Here is a 16,155-nt window from a genome sequence, read left to right as displayed (position 1 = left end):
TGTTACTCTGCTCACAGAATCTGCAAAAACCCACAAAGCATTTCTCAAGTATACTGCCTTTGTGTAATTTTCCTTGTCTAACATTACAGTTTCATGGTATAGGTTTAGTTGCACGTTTTCTTTGAAAAATGCAGGGAAAGAAGGAACCAGGTGAAGCATAACCCTTAATAACCCATTTATTTTATGAGTGTAATATTCCCTAACATGAGTAACCTCACGATAGTGTATTTTTTTAGCAGAGCATCTGGAACAGAGTCACATATTTAAGAGATGGTCTCTGTGCCTGAATGAAACTTGGAAGAGAACAAGTCACCATTCACTGCAGAGATGATCTATGTGGTTGTGTGCCTGGCTGGCATTCAATGGGATTGTCCTACAAACATTTTTGACATACTGTTGTATGCTAAGCTAAACTCTCAGGGTGACAGGCAGATATTTTTTGACTTAACCAAATTGGCCTTTAAAAAGGTACATCACAATTAATGCTGGCTTTTGATGACTTTTTTTAGCTATTTGGCTGAATGAATTCTGCTTCACTACAGAAGCAACATGATGTTTAAAGGACACTTGAGTCAAAAGTAGTTGATACATTTTCTCCAAAACCAATGTCCTTAAAAACATCAAAACATATTAAAAATATTTATTCCACCAACACCACTCCAAAAAAAATCAAAACCGCAAATGAACATCACAAAAATTATAAAAGGGTCTCACTGGAATCAAGATGGGATGAAAATATTGCTGAGTTTAGCAGTGCTATAAAAGCTGCACTTCAAGTACCTACTCTAGGGATATATGCTACTGCTGGCAAACCAGTTACTAAAAACTTACTTGGAGAGGAATTATGATAAATATTTTATCACTCTATAAAGCATCAATATGCAAAATTCTGTACTCTAGACTAGGAAAAACTGTAACAGACCATTTCTGAAAAATATATGATAGAACAAAGACAGCATCTTCTGTACTTGTGTGTTAGCTGGGTCACAGTGTTGGTGTTTCCCTGTGTTAGGAAAGCCTTTTGCAACTGTGTGAAGTCATAATTCTATACAGAAATATGTATGGCATATTAATAAAGCCTGTTTGATATACTCTCTGTATGCAAATTTGAGAAACTGAATCTCTGGGTTCAGCTTATAGACTTTGATTATTTTTCAGTAAGCTTTTTCAGTTTAAAGTTTTATAAATCAAAGCAAATCCTGAAAGCACAAAAAAAAAATATTAAACACCATAGCCCTAGGGCACTCTTACCTACTATTGCTATAGGGAAATACACAACTTGGTTTCTGCTGCAGATGATCTGTGATGTCCCTTCTAAGCTTTATTATGAAGCTGATAAATGACTCGCTAGAAACATGGTGAAAGCTTTTGGAATTCATTGTGCTATGGAAAACAAATTAGAAACTTAACTTGTTGCATGAGGGATTACCCTTCACAGCATGGCCTTTACAATGTGAAACTAATTATTGCAGGGAAGATTTATGGTGTTTACAGTCAAGAATTCAGGGTCACTTTGACCAAATTCATGTAACTTTAGACCTCAGGCTTGTCTGACTCTAAATAGAATGACGACTACAGCAAATTTAAAGATAGAAATAAAACTTTTTTGGTTTTTTTTCCTATTGAAAGCAAGAAGCTGGGAAATAGGGGCTAAACAATTATAGCTTTAGGTATTTACTCTGATAATTTTTTCTTTCCGAATAGGCAGATAATGCAGCGTGTCAGAAAAATGTGTTTTAATTTTGGTTCATTTCACAGGAATCTGCTAGAGTGCTAAATTCTGAAACCCTCCAAGTGTTTTCATATAATCACTAAATGATCAAAATATGTGTTACTGTCTGAAAATATGGCTGGCTCCATAATGAAGAGGCCAACTGCCTATCTTAAGTGAATATTAAAAGAGACTTAAATTCATAGAACAATTTAAAAAGTCAATACTAAAATACAATATCTAATATAGAAATCGGTTTATCCTAAGCTAAAAAGTGAAACAAACACTTAAAAGAATAGCAAATGATTTGTGTGTCAAGAAATTTCTTTCCAGTATCTAAATATTTTTAAGAACAAATCTTACCACATTATGTTTTGTTCTTATGATATACCCAATATTTTCTATGCCATCTACTGCCTCTTGAAAATTATTTATTGTTTAGCCAATGGCATAACTCCTAGTTTATGAGAACATCTTGAACATGCTTGAAATGAATGTCTTGTACTTGAGAGCATCCTGTAACATCCGGCTGGAGCTGGCCTACCACATATTTTATGAGACCCTTGCTCATCAGAAAAGTATTTAAGCTTGCACTTGATTTCAGTGATACAGTAGCTCCTTTACCATTATTTAAGAAGATTTTTCAGCTTTATTGAACCAGGGCTGGAACATCCAGTGGGGTATTTTCAACCTCTGTGAACACAGACAGGAGTCAAGCAGCTGTGTAACCCTAATGGCAGTAGATAACTGTGATTGCAGTTATAATTCCGGCCACATCACAAACTTAACAATTTCTGGTGAAAGCGGATAACCTCTGAAGAGAAATACAATCAAGTTCTACCAAAATCAGGATCACCATGCTCATATGCAATGTTGCACCTTGCTGCTGTTGATACAAAAATATATCAGTCCAGCAAAGACTGAAATCAAACACTCTGGTTTCTCTCTATCCAGAAGACATAGAGGAAAAAGTATCTCTCAGACTGAAGAGCTGAGGCATAGCTAATCCAATTTAATTAACTGTATCTAATAACATTTCCCCTTTAAAATACAGTTTACAGTGTTTTTCTTGGAAAACCCTATCATAGTTTTAGCAATGGCCTAAGCATGACCCAAGCTTTTCTTGTAGCATTACCAGGAGGTGATACCCATTAAATAAGGAATTTTGAGGAAAGCTGGTCCAAACCAAGAACAAAAGATTGACTCCTAAAGCAAAACACAGAGAAGAGTTACAATGGGGCCATATCGTTACCTTCCTTAAGGCAATGTTAAAGATCTACTGCCAACACTATAACTTGGCAAATGTTACAAGCTTATAGTAATAATTATACCATGATAGGTTTTATTTATCATAACTCAGAGTCATGCTATTGTAGGCTGTCTGGAACTGTATTTTTGGTGTATTAATATGAGATCCTGGTTATAATTTCTTATTTATCACCATCAATGACACAGGTGTAAACGACTTTCAGATTCCTACATAGGTCTACAATATTGACAGTATACAGATTAGAAATCAAACCTTACAACAGATGGTGATGCCCTTTTTATAGTTTTTATTTCTATCAGTCACTTTCAACAAAAAAATGGCCCATAAATATTGTCTGTTACCATATTAATAGCTAATAAGAAACAGAGATATCAAGCAGAAATATTTTTTAAGAGGTTCTGTACAAATCAGTGCTGTGGGGTCATCACAGCAGTTGCATTAACAGCAACCAATTCTTTCATAAGAAGCATGGGGCAGAGAGACAGGAAAAGTCCACAGATTTGAGGCTGACCAGAGGTGCCAGAATGATTAGGTGAGAAATGAGAGAATAATTAAAGTTGTAGTAAGACAGATGAAAGGAAAGAGTGCAGTGTGGGACTTGTAGATTCTTTAGGACAACAGACAGGAGGACAGGAGCTCTACAGTAGAAGGAGGTCTAGATTAAGGCAGGTTTGAGTTACTGCTCAAACAAAAGTGCTGCCTCTCTCAGCACACAGATTTTGTGTCCTGCTTTGAATCAGGGAATGTGGTGGCCTGATCCAGATGTATCCTAGGTCTGTAAACTAACAACTGCATCTTGACTGTAAAACCTTCAATGACTCCATAGACTGAAAGTTGAAAAGGTTCTAATTTTCTCTATGACTTGTGCTGAACTTCATGTTGATGTATATAAGATTTAGCCACCATTAGAAATACCCTTATTTATACAGTTTGAACTTGTCTCTTTCAATGAATTGAAACAATTTAATTTTATATACAAATGCTACACAAGCATTTCTTAAGGAAAGTGCACCTATGCTGCAGGTATATTCCAGCACATATTAAAACATAATCCCAAATTTATCATAATTTTAGAACAGCTGTCGAAGTTTGGTTCAAGAATTTCATTAATTATGCATTCAAGTGCAACATCTAATTTAACCAGACAGTACTCCAAAATCCTGAAATGCAAAACACTTCTACTTTAAATGATTTCATAAGGAAATAGCATTTTCAAATTATTCTTGCTATTCTCAGAACAGTCAGAGCTAAAATAGAACTCCATTTAAAATGCAACCAGAGTCATAAGTAGTGTATTCAAACCATTTTTATATATTAGAAAAAAAACTTTGAATTTACAAAGCATGTAATTAAATCTGAAAACTGTTGCACACAAATGAAGTGTTTGAAGGAACACTATTTTTAGCTTACCAATTAAAACAAATATTTCATAAATGAAACCTCCTAGAACGAGGCTCTTCTAATGTATTTCGAACACACTCCAAGTTCAAGAGATTCAAGACCCTCTCTCAGTGTGTACAAACATTTCTCACTTGTACAGTCTCAAAAACAAGGACAGCAGAAGAACTAATGCTGTAACACTTTCTGATAAGAAAGAGCCATAAATCAAAGTGTCAGTCTCATGCAATTTTTCCCTTATTATTTGTATAATTCATTAAGTAGCACAAACTTAGTATTTCAAAGAAATAATTTGTGCTTAAAATTATCAACCCTTCCCCCTCTCCATGTGCACATACAATTAAAATTATACTTGCAAATATAATGTCAGTAAACCTGACAGGCCACATACTGGCTACTCCTACTTTGCATGGCATCACACATTTAGGTTATGAATCACCAAAGTCAGGTTGATGAACAATCATGGTGTTGTTCATCTGAGAACCAGACACTTTGTAGCAAATTTCCTATTTGAATGGAAGTAACAATGCTGGCAGAAGTCCCAGAACTGCTCACACCAGGAAAGGAACAATGTGACAACAGCATGGCAGGTTTATGATAAATATTTCAGAAATGTGTCTTTTAGCAAGAAGGGATTAACATAGACCTTGGGGATAAAAATATTCCCAGTAGCGTCTAGTTGGCATCTCTTTTATGCAAAATGAAAAGCACAGCACAGAGGGTCATTTCCGTTTATTTGAATGCAAATTCGTGACTATTAGAATAAAAATAAATTTTAATTAATTTTATGGTCTTTCACTGGGAAAATCTGAAGAAATTTGTGTCATTTAATTTGTTCCTCTGAAAAGCAGATCTGCATTTTTTTATTTTCCAGGATTTTAAATGTGCATGCAGTGCCAATGAAGAGGAAGGACAATCGCCTTTAGAGGACACAGGTCAATGGCTCACCATTGCTATTTCATTTCTATACATGGTGTAGCAGTTTTCACTCAAATGGGGAAGAGGGGCTACACAAAAGACACCAAAGCATGGAGGAACCCAGCAACAAACCCAAAATGCACTGCATTTAAGTCTGTTTTGCTAGCCACCATCAAAAACTCACGTCCCCAAGTAATAAATAACCTCCTCAACACAACAACAGATGAAAGAATCTTTGCAACATTCAAGTACAGTAAAACAAGGTACTACTGTCAAAACTGTCAGTGCCTCTGTGCATGTGAAACAAACATTGCTCCATGCACATTGCCCCCTCTCTGTCCAACCGGTAATGAGCATGAGATTGTGCTCCTTGGCTGTACATCAAGATCAGCTGACTGAAAAGTAACACCAGCACAGACCACATCTAGTTACAATCTGGAGGAGGTAAACTGAACATGCAAGAAAGATTTTTTTTTTTTTTACATTCCTTTCTATAAAATGAAGGCCCTACACTGCTCACTCAGGCTCACAATGGCTTTAAAACTCACTAAACATCTTTGTCAGCATTTCAGAGGTCTCACATGAAAAGTAAAGCCTAAGAAGAGGCTGTCCTTGACAGTAAAGTTGCACTTGAAACAAAATTGCAAGTCTCCAGTGTGGCTTTTTGCTTTTCTCTATAATATTTAAAGTCAACTTTCACTCAGTGCTAGACAACATGAAAAAGAGGGAGAGTTAGCTGGTAAACAGCTCACTCTGAGAAAAGTACAAATATTTTCGGAATGAGGATGCTTTAAACTGAAGTTCTTAGAACAATATTTATTAACAATGTTATGATTACCAAAATTTAGTGTGGTAATATATGTTTTAGTACACATTGTTTTAGGGCAACATTCACAGTAAGGGAACTGTGTTACTTCCCTGCTTGGAGAAGAAGAAAGATTGGTCTTTAAAAGGAAAAAAGAAGTATTTTAATATAAGCTGTTGCCATCTAGTGAGATGCACAATTAGCTGTTAAGACACTGAACACCACCTACACACTGGCCTCTGTTGTTCAGATAAAGAACATACTGCAAAGTGGTTTTTGTGTTTTGGACTACTTTGCAGCACAGCTCCAGGTGCTTCTTTTTTGGCTAGCTCTACATACAATTTTAGGTTTCTGGACTGTCTCTACAAATGCAAACTGTTGATTTGTCATGCACAGGAAGAATGAATTCAACTAGGAAATATGTATGTATGTATAAGGTATTCAAGTCAAAGTGCACTTGACATTGCATTTTCAAACTAGAGATAAAAATATTTTATATTACAGTCAGGGTAGTGAGGAATATATAAAAGAGCAACATGGATTCTCTTAAAAAAGAAAAGGACAAGAACAGTACCACAAAACAACTCAGCATTAACCCAGTACTACATTACTCCAGAACAGTCATCTTTGATCACATGCACATTGATAGTACATATTAACTATGGATATGAGTACAGCACTGCACAAACAAAATGTTATTACCCCCTTGATACTATTCTTGAAGCAAGAGCTATAATAATAATAGTAATAATACATTACCTGTTCTCATCTATCTTACGTCCCAAAAATTTCACAACTGATAATTTTAAGTGTGTGTTGCAAGCACAGTATTACTGGTTCTGCTGCTCTACACAAAGAGTCAGACTAATTTTTTTGTCCCATTGGACTGAATATATATTGAAGAGAATGCTCAACAGAAGAAACCCTGTGCTTGTACAATGCATGAGTAAACAGGTTTGGAATGTGACTTTGAGAGTAACCACTCATATCAAAGCGATCACTTAATTCTGCAATATTAATCTAACATCCTTCAGCAAAAAAAACTCTGATAACACAAGTCCAAAATATTTAGGTGATGCTTGGCTCTGTAATGAATCATGGTGGGAAAGCAATCTCTTAATTCCTTCAAATTTCTCTACTCTGAAATGCTTGGCCACATCAAAACACATCATCGTACAACATCCCAGTCACATAACCACAGCAACCAACTGCCACGACTGAAAATAGGTCAGCACATTTATGGAAGACTGTACTTTATACAGCAATTCAGAAATTACACAGTAATTAAAGATGTAAGACCTATTCAATACATGGAATATTAGTAATTTTTGTCGGCCTTTGTTTTGTACAAAATTGTGACAGTATTGGCATGGACAGGAACAAAGACAGGAACAAGAGAACAAACAAAGACTTTATTGTCAGGATTATCTAAGTGAGAATTTGTTTATCTCCAGTTCCAAAGTAATCTGGAATAAGGATGGAGACTTAGTGCACAGAGTGAAAACTCAAAAAAATGAAGACACATGAATGCTTAATTGGAAATGCATAGGATCAGAAGTCAGTGTGAGGGTATTGAAGAAGCTGATTTATGCCATGGCTTAAACCACTGTTTTCAGGCTCCTGGATAAGAACAGCACTGAAATATTCCATGGATAAAGCATTTCTAGAATTGCCTAGCAGGCAAAAGAAACTCCTCTGTGGTACCAACTGCAATTAAAATCTTCTAATACTAAACCATCTAAACTCAGTATGGCCAACACACAGGGAAGGAAGGGGATAACGAATGCCTTGATGAGCAGTGAGCACTGCTGAACTCTAGATCATGGGCAAAGCAAGCAAAGAACATGAACCTTGATGGAGGCAGTAGGTGAAGTGCTGCAATATATGGGCTACTTGCTGTAGCTTAAACAGAGATTTGAATCCTCCAGTACTTTAAAGTACTAAGAAAAAAACAAGATACTTTCTGAGCAGTTGATTTGTTGCTTAAACAAGTTACATAGGAAAAGTAATGTAAAAGTGAATTGATGATTCACTGATTTTTTTTTAATTTCAAATATTAAAAAACTATATTTATACCAAAAAAAATTCCTTTTATATTTTATGAAATTCTTTTTATTTTTAAAACCACAAAGGCAAAACAAAGGAACTAGCAATTGTATATCTGAGAATGACTAATCAGCTGTTCCAAATGCAAGGTGCTCTTTGTCACTTTATCAGCAAGTATCTCTGTCCCCAGAGTAATATTTGGAGGGGATTTTTATGTTCTACTATATTCCATGCACCGTAGGGTGGAGTTTGGCCTCTTGGCTACAAAGGCACACACTGCTGACTACTACTGAGCACCACCAGATCCCTTTCTGCACAGCTCTGCCAGTTGATACTTATGCTCAGGGGTACCCCATCCCACGTGCAAAACTTGGCATTTGACTTGTGAAATTGTATCCATTAATCGTTGCAAAATCACCATGTAATTAGCTATTGCAAAATACTCCAAACTATCTAGATCACTCTGCAAGGCTTCCTGTCCCTAAGACAGTCAACAGCACCTTCCAGTTCGGTGTCACCATCAAATGTGTTAATGGTGCATTTAACTCCTGCATCCATAGCTTTGATAAATATTTAGGGCAGCCCTAGGATTGAGCCCTGAGGACAGCACTGGTGCCTGCTCACCAGCCAGACACAACCCCACTCACCAGAACCCTGGGAGCCCTGCCCTGCAGCCAGCTCCTCACCCAGCACACCACAAACCCCCTCATCCCACAGCTGGACAACTTGTCCAGAAGGATGCTGTGAGGGATGGTACCAAAAATCTCACTAAAATGCAGAAAAACTACATTCACCACCTTCCCTCCCCCCCCAGGTGGGTGATCTTACCACAGAAAGATGGAATTAATTAAATGGGACTTTCTCTTCGTGACCTGTGTCAATGGCACCTGATGACTGCATTGTTCTTTAAACACCTTTCAACAGTACTCAGTACAATCTTCTCCATAGTTTTTCCAGGAACTGAGGTTGGTCTAACAGGCCTGAAGGTTCCTGGGTCTTTGCTCCCACCCTCCTGGCAAATAGGAATAACAGTGGCTGGCAGAGACCTCCCCAGGTTCCCAAGGCCTTTGGTAGCTGATGGAGAGGGGTCCTGCTCTAACACCACTGAGATCCTTCTCCACTCGGGTGAATCCCAACAGGCCCCAAGGACTTGTGAACATTCAGCTGATACAGGTGGTCCCTCACAGTTTCAGTGTCCACAAGGGGAAAGCCACTGTCCCAGCATTCATGAGCCTCCAGCTCTGCGGATCAGACACACCAAGGTCTACCAGTATCACCAAAAACTGAGGCAAAATACACATGGAATGCCTCTGCTTTTTCTTCATCCCTATTAGGCAGGTGATCATCTTCCACAAGGATCAGTCCAATGTTTTCTTTACACCTCCCCTTGCTATTAATGTATTTCAAAAAGCCTTTCCTGTTATCTGAAACAGCACTGGACAGTTTCTACTGTATTTGAGCTCTGGCCCTTGGGTGTCTTCTCTCTGCATAGAAAAACAACAGCTCTGTAATCCCCCTGAGAAGCCTGACCTCACTTCAAGAGACAGCCACAGCTAAAAGTCATTACCCAGACCCAGGAGTTACAGAGCTATTAATATGAACTGCACTAGTCTTAGTGTTTACCCAGGTAGTCAAATCAAAGTTGCAACATCAGTCTTCCAACTTTTTGTTCTCTTCCAAACAAAACAAAAGCTAGAAGCCATTTGATTTTTTTGCAAAATAGAATATTAAAAACGAATTTGAGCATTTCTGAAGACATCATTCTAAATGGAAGAAAGGACACTGACAATAAAAGGCTTGTTCTTTGAAAGAAAACAGTAGAAGTAATACTAACTCACTGCCTAACTGTTGCCAGCTGAATTTAAGCAAAAGACAGGCCCAAAAATAAGGTCAACTCTATACATCCTTTCAGCCTGGGAAAGAAGAGTTTAAGATTTGGATCCAAATTCTGCAGCACAAGCCATCTCTAAATTAAAATGAATTAGATTTAAGAAGGAGACGATAATAAATATATTACTTTGACTCCTGTGGTGACAGCGGTCTGTGTGCCAAATTCTTGCCAAGGGCAAATTTCTACGGTCAAGCTATAAGGCTATAAAAATAAGGGTTTATAATAGAAGTACTTACAGATGCTTAACTCCAGCAGTGCTTTCAGAGACTCTGTAATAAATGCTACCTTGAAAAGACAAGGTCCACAGTCCATTCACCGTGTTTAATTGCAATGCTGATTCAACATTTATCTTCCCAAAGAAGCAACAGGGCATCGCTATCAGCTCTGGCATCTCAGATGGAGCACATTCCAGCAATTCTGCAGTGTTCTACTTACACAGCAGCTGCAAGAAGCTTTCTGAACCAAGCTTTTTCCATTAAAAGATAATGCATGTAAAGCATACATGGGTATAAATGAGCTCTTGTAAAGTCAACTATCTAAATTAAGCACAACGATTCCACAAGATGTACTGGATAAACACATAGCAAAAATAGGAAAGGGAAAGGTTTATCCAAAGACATTTCAAAATATGGAGCGTAACAGTTTTTATAAGTCTAACTTTGGAAGAGAAAGCTTTTCATTTTGTAATGAGACACATTGTTAATAGCAGACTAGAGAGACAAAGGTAATAAAAACAAGGCACTACAACCTTGAAGGTTATCCACAGCTGCCAGGAAGTTTCTAATTAAGATGAGCCATTTCACCCAGTAATTGGAGGAGAGGCAGCAGGGACACACTATCACATCAGCCTTCCAACTCCAGGGCTCTTATCAGCCCCTCATTCTCTCTTAGGACTCCACAACGATCTCTTCCTAACTCCTTCTCTAGCAAGGAAACACAATGCTGGGTCTGTATTAGGCACAGGGGTGTCGACCTGGTGTGTATTTTAAAAAGACCAATCACAGCCTAAGGAAGCCAGAACTGTGCTTTCTAGAGTATTTTAAAGGAGTTCTTCTATAAAGCAGCTACAAAATATGACTGCACACATCTTTATCTATTCACAGTCATGCCACAGGGTGCAAAAGGGCACTTCCAAAGGCTGAGCTGCCAGGCCAGGGCCAGCTGTACATCCACGCAATTTGCACAGGCAAGAGACATTCATGGGGGCTAATACAAGCCCTGTGAATCCTATTCTTATGTCTGTTATTTTAGATCTGTGTTAGAGATCTATCAGACTCCACAGAATCATTTCTCACGTTGCATTCTCCTGCAGCTGGGGTTGAACATAACACAGTTTTGTAACTGCACTGGGTCTCTTTGTTACCTGATCTCACTGTATCTGTGTCCTAGATACAGTGAGATGAAACGGCTGATGGTTTGAGGGTATCTGCTGGATTCTCACTGAGTTAATAGCAGTGTCAACAAATGTTTGTTTTACCCCTTCTTTCTTCACTTCTTCCATACCTCAGGTCAGGGATGCTGCAGAGTCTATGTAAATCTCCCAAAACTGGGAATGTGCCAGTCAGTTTTACAGCCCTTTAGAGTCAGCGGGCTATTATTAAGGGTCTGCAATCCCTTCTAACATCTGGAACAAAACTAAACAGTCCAATGTGTGATTCAAAAAAACCTTGAGGAACAAAACCACCACAAACCAAACCACCTCTGCCTGCAGCTTCATGTGTCTTCTGTATTTCAGTATACACCATTACCTTTAAAATAAATAAACAGCATAAGTTACATAGCTGAGCCAGAAGCTGTAATAAACATGGGGTTGGATTTCACCATAAACTTTTACACAGTTACAATGGAAAAACTACAGGTTGATGAACACTCAATTGGTATTGGGAGGGGTTTTTGTTGTTTGTGGGGTGGTTTGTTTGTCTGTTGTTGTTGTTTTTTTTTTTTTTTTTTTTTTTTTTTTTTTTTTTTTTTTTTTTTTTTTTTTTTTTTTTTTTTTTTGTGAAAAAAATGTATGCAGTAACTCTGTTTCTTTAATAGCATACTTGTAAGACTTTCAGGTACCCGAATTGTGTAAACTGCAATGAGAATTACTTAGCTTAAGTTCCTAGAAATTTATCTCACAGTAATGGTTTGAATTTAAGCAAAGTTAAATTTAGTTTACAGAACATCAGAAAATTTCCTGACAGTAAAATATACTAGACTGTGAAACAGTCTCTTAGGGAAAGCATTATTACTTGAGTCAGATAAAAATGGACACCAGAGAAAAATACAGTAGGACAAAATCCTGCATTGGCAAGAGTATCAACCACGATGATCTAAAGGATTTTCTTCCTTCTTTGGTTTCTCTAAAGTGTGAATTGTTCATAACGCGATTGCAGTGGAATACATTAAAATAAAATATTCAGGAGCTGCACTAGCCATATTGGCTATTAGTTGCTCCCTTTCAGCTTTCCACAGCCTTCTTCCTACCAAATATAAGAGTACCTTTTAAGCAGCCCGAGAGGGGCAGAGCCTTTCTGCGAGGCTGCAACGACGTCACCCTTTGAAAGGCAGTGCACCCTGGAGTCACTGCATCCTACCGGGAACGCACACTTTGAACTTTTCAGCAATTCTTAACACCTACTGTGTCTCTGCTTGGTCTCTTGTAGTAGGATTAACACAAGTATGTGTGACAGGAAAAGCAGCTTTGATTTGCTTGTCTTCAATTCAACGGTCAGTGCACCAGTTCTGAACTGCTCAGACTGTGAACTAGCAGAGCTCTAGCTCAGAATAACTTGCAGGAGTTAATTATTTTGTAAACATCACAGATGTTTTTTTGGTTGGTTTTAAGTCAGCATTTTCATTAAAATGCTAAATTTTTATCTTTTCAAAGCAACAACAAAAAAAGACAAAACTTGACAAACTTGGATTCTCCTTTGCAATAAAAGCATTCTTAATCTCTACTAAACCAGGAACATACTGTACATCACACTGTCTCCTTCACGGAAAAGAGTTAACCACAATTATGAGACATTTACAGCAGCAAACTATTTATTCCATTCTGCTTCCAGAACTAAAATACTAAGTCAAAGCAGTAGTCTCAGTTCAGAAAAAAAATTCAAGAGTGTGCTTAATTCTAAGCATGTCAACAATCCCATTAACTTTAATTAGATTTAAGGAGATGCATAAGTTGCTTGCTTGGTAAGGATATTATTTGTAATGTGCTTAATCTTAAGCATACACCTATATACCCTAAAAAATGTACATACTACTTCAGAAATTAATCCAGAAGGAATGATGGAGGTAAATACTAGCAAAAAGTATGTAAACCAGTCACAGGGGAAAATCATGGAAATAAGATTTTCAACATAAAATCCATTCCTGCTTTAGGATGCTGTTTTGAAAAGCTCTTTCATATGCTGAAAAAGTTCAAGCACTGGAGCAGGCACAGGTGACTCAACAATTCTTTAATAGTCAGAGGAAAGAGAAAGAAGCAGTAAAAGAGAAAGAAGCAGTCTGTCTGAGGCCACAATATATAATTCTACTACACAACAAATTGTAAACATCATTGCTCATCAAAATGCACAGTAAAGTAGTCCAGGACAGTTTTTGGCATTGCTGTCAACTCCTTCTCAGGGTTTAATGTGCTTTGATAATATCTACAACAGTTTTCCACTAGCAGAACGTAACGTAGCAGGTTAGTAAATATAGGTATCCTCCTTAAAATTAAACAAGGGCATAATTCACAATTTCCTATCCTGCGACTTTCATTGTATAGTGTTTAAGGAAAATTTCAATCAAATTTTGTTTTAAAGCTTACTTTATATTTGTTAAATTAAGATTTAGACTAAAAGGTTAAAAGCAAGCTCCTTTTCATCACTATCTTTATAATTTCCATATTTCAAATGAATGGTTATACTAAATTTCTTCAATCCAAATTTAATTTTATATCTTCATTCTCAAGTGCTAGAAAGCTCTGCCCTGCTTAGCAACTGGAATGAACACTGTGCATGGTCAGTACTGCATTGCAAACTTTTCATGCAATTTTGTTTAATAAAGTTACATGAAAAGTAATGGTGTAATTCTCCTATCAAGAAGATTTTAATTTTTTTTAACATACAAATTTAAAATTATTATTAGAATACCATTTAGGTATCAACAGAACAAATGATACCTAAATTCTGTAAATTCCTACAGCTTGAAATTTACAGCAAACTGGTACTGGAAGAGTTACTAAGAATAAAACTTGTACTTAGATCATATATGTTCCTAATTTAGCATGAAGTCCTTACTTTATTAATGCTCTGTTGAATAGAGACATATCTTTGAACTACCCTGTTCTGAGGCTTCTAAGCACTCCAAACCATGTGCCTGCCTTGCATGGAATTACACCATGCCAAGTCCTGACTCAGAAAACTGGATGTGTCAGATATTTCTCATGTCCCTAAGGAGGGGATATGAAGCTTTTTATTTTGGTTTGTGTCTTTACATCCAGCTTGCTGTGAGCTGACTTTCTAAGAAGCACATCCATCATATGTACCTGCCCTTCTGGCCCACCAATCAACCCCCCCTCCCTGCAGCACCATTTATTATCTAGTGACAGCTGTTGGGTTGTTTTCTGGCACGTTCAATTTCAATCCCAGCTTTGGTACTAAAGGAATTCACAGTGTACTGCTTTCAGGTCAGTTTGAAACACATAATCCCAAGCACACGGATCCTGTTTAGACTAGCACCATTTCCACTCAAGCACCAGGTTCTGACCGTGCCATCACACACGGAGCAAAGCAGCCACTACAGACAGTGCTGGCACATAAGGTTACAGCTCAGGACAAATCCTGGAAACAAAACAATGCTGACAACTCTGCATAAAATCTAAGGCCTGCTCAAATTTCTGGCAAAACTCCCACTGACTTCCATGAAGCCACAAACTACCCACCTCCTCTCTCAGAACAAAGGAATGCTACCAGTGAATATGGATTTAAATGTTGCCTGCACTGCAGCACACAAGACACACCTCACTGCTTTGCAGCAGCAAGCTACCAACTCCCAGGGCTGCCTGCTCTGCTGAGGCCACAGATGCTGCTGAACTAAACCCAAGGCAAACAAGTGTCAGCCAAACTTTTCTTTTCTCCTTCCCTTCTCTGAGTGCTCTATTCAAAACACAGGGGGGAATGGAGAGGGGGAGGAGGCACAGATTATGTTTCGAATGAAAATAAATGCAGTTGTTCCCAAACCAGTCTCCAGCTGCCGTTTGTCATCTTCTCCAGGACACAATACAGGTTGTCACTACTTGGAGCCAAAGATTTCCAGCTAAGAAGAGTTGAAGGACAGGAATACACAGGTTACACTACTGAGATACAGAAAAGCTGAGTGTGGGAAGTCTGCATCAGCCACCTGCACCACGCACTTGGAATTTCCTGAGCGTGTTTTAGTTAAATTACATTAATGAACCAAAATAAGAAAAGCTGAAGCGAGCAGGGAGAAAAAAAAGACTGTAAAAAAAACATACCCACCAATAGTAAAGAAACAAAAATTAATTACTATTTTTTAACCTTTTTTTTTTTTTTTTTTTTTTTTTTTTAATGAATTGGTCAGCTGATTGTGGATAATGCTGATCAATTCATTTCTGGTCCAAGATTGCTGACTTCCCATCAAGTGCTTATTGCTAGGATTATCATCTTTAGGAACTACAGAAATTATTGTATAATAAATAATGGTCAATGAATCAGGCATGACTTCACCACTGAATTATGCAGCTTACCTCACAGTTGCCTACACTCGTAGAGCCTTAAAGATTTAGCAATAGAATTTAGAAGTGTCCTTGGTAATGAAAGACACATTAGGGAAATTGAAAAGCTTTCAAGCTATTTAGTTTGTTTCAAATCCCAGAGTAAGGAATGGAAAAGGCAGCAACTTTTCTCTCCGAAAATAAAATTACAGATTCTTACTTCTTTTTTTTTTTTTTTTTTTTTTTTAACCAAATTCCGTAACTGAAGTTGCATTATTTATAGTCCAGTTGCTTTCAAGGCCACAACACATATGAGAAATGCAATGAAAACTGACAGCAGCATGGATCTGCACTTTGTAAAAGAGGCTCTGTGGTCATATCTTTAATAATTCTAGTGAAAGAAAGAAAA

General features: G+C 37.4%; 1 protein-coding gene across 1 annotated transcript in view; it reads right to left on the bottom strand.

Annotated features, from left to right (window-relative positions):
• The window catches only part of KCNQ1 (potassium voltage-gated channel subfamily Q member 1), a gene marked incomplete at its 5' end in the record, with an annotated part of 329,667 nt that overhangs the window by 190,278 nt on the left and 123,234 nt on the right, over window positions 1-16,155 (bottom strand). The window lies entirely within an intron of this gene.

The sequence above is a fragment of the Zosterops lateralis genome, assembly GCF_965231275.1.
Source record: "Zosterops lateralis genome assembly, chromosome: 6".
Classification (NCBI taxonomy): domain Eukaryota; kingdom Metazoa; phylum Chordata; class Aves; order Passeriformes; family Zosteropidae; genus Zosterops; species Zosterops lateralis.
The sequence above is the reverse complement of the archived record's forward strand: the minus strand, read 5'-3'. Positions and strand labels throughout refer to the sequence as shown.